This window comes from Acyrthosiphon pisum, chromosome A2 (genome assembly GCF_005508785.2).
Source record: "Acyrthosiphon pisum isolate AL4f chromosome A2, pea_aphid_22Mar2018_4r6ur, whole genome shotgun sequence".
Classification (NCBI taxonomy): domain Eukaryota; kingdom Metazoa; phylum Arthropoda; class Insecta; order Hemiptera; family Aphididae; genus Acyrthosiphon; species Acyrthosiphon pisum.
The window spans coordinates 71955553-71957221 of NC_042495.1; the positions used below are offsets into that span (position 1 = coordinate 71955553).

At 26.7% G+C, this 1669-nt stretch overlaps 1 protein-coding gene across 1 annotated transcript in view; it reads left to right on the top strand.

Annotated features, from left to right (window-relative positions):
- Positions 1-444: 444 nt before the first annotated feature.
- Positions 445-1669, top strand: part of LOC100162823 (HEAT repeat-containing protein 1) — a 9031-nt gene continuing 7806 nt past the window's right edge. The window contains exon 1 of the mRNA XM_001952592.5: positions 445-630. The gene's annotated coding sequence lies outside the window, so the exon portion shown is untranslated. The remainder of the gene's footprint in view (positions 631-1669) is intronic.

Below are 1669 nucleotides of genomic sequence, written 5' to 3' on the forward strand. Positions count from 1 at the left end.
TACGAGATAAAATATTTCAATTTTAATGACATTGAACATAAGGAATAACGTATAATGATTTATTTCCATTGTTAATTATTCAAATAATGAATCGTTATGTGTAAGATTGTTTACTTAAGTTCAAGAAGTTGACGTGTAGGATGTAGAATGTCCAAAACATGTATATTGTAATATTGTTGAATTTATGTTTCGATATTTGGTTAAAAATAAGACATATTGAAAAAATGTAGGCGGGGATCGAAACCCCCTGGACCACCTTCAGATACGGCCTTGCTCAGTTGTGAAATTGTATTTGTATTTTGTATATTATAATAATATATTGAAAATTTAAATATTTTTAAATTCGGCGGCCAGTGATAAATGTTATTTTTTGCTTATTCCAAGCCAAATTGATATTATATTTTTCATCCATGAAAGTGATATAAACCGTTTTTTTTCTAGTGATATAAGGTTAGGTTAAAAAAAAAAACTAATGATAAGTGATAACACCAAATTCAACGGTCCCAATATCAGGCAATGACGTCTGCTGTCTGTACTCTGGATTCCATGTGGTTATTTTGCTATAATATTTATTATTTACGCATATTCATATATTTTATTTTAACTCAAAAGGTTCCTAATGTTTTACTCGTAAGTATTAATACCCTTAGTCCTTTGTTTTAGTTATAGTTCATTATCAGATTGAATAATTTTTTTTAGTTCCATTGCAACTGTAACCGCAGCTACATAGGTACATTAGTTTATATGAAATGTACCTATAGGTTTACATTGTTTTCGTTTATGATCCAAATGTACCACACAATAATATGCATTATAAAAATATAATGTTAATATTTTCAAACTGCCTAAGTGTTCAACAGGATTAAATTTGAATGCATAACTTTAGTAGACATAAGGCAATTGTAGATTCACCCCTCATAAGTTTTAGATAATATTATGTAACTTATAATGCATTTTGTTTTTAAACTTTCCTAGATACTTATAATTTATAATCTCATTTTATGTACAGCTGAGTACCTAGGTCCTAAAAATGTAACCATAATCTGACAAAATTAACCTTCAGTTAGATCCTAAATAAGTACTTTTAATGTAATTTAACATTTCAAATTATAAGATGCATAAAGGTCCCAATTATAAGAAAAATGTGATTATATTATGAAACTATTTGGGAGGCTGAAGATTTTTATATAGAGATGAACATTTTTTTTTATATATTCCAATTTGGTGTATCTTCAAGTTTTTCTCGAGGTTTTTTTTTTTTTTTTGAGGAGAAATAATACGTTGGTTAGCGGCAGTTTACCCTTCACGCTATTAGCGTCTATGCTGATAGTATTTACAAAATACTGGAAATTTAACTTTATAATTATATTGTTTATAAAATCTAAGAAAGAAAAAACTCTTTGTTTTCTATCTCTGGCCCATGAGCAACATGGACAAAACTTATTTACGCAGAATCATTTTTTCTATGTTTTTAAGTAATCTTAGAGTAAAATCACCCATTTCTAAAAAGATAGAGAATTATACTTTTGATGGAATGACATAGATTTTACAATAATTTATTATTATTTGACTTTCAAAATAAACAAAAAAATGTTATAAATGTAAATTATGTTTAAATTATTTTGAGACAATATTTAGACAAATCGATATGTCATTCCCTCAAAAATAT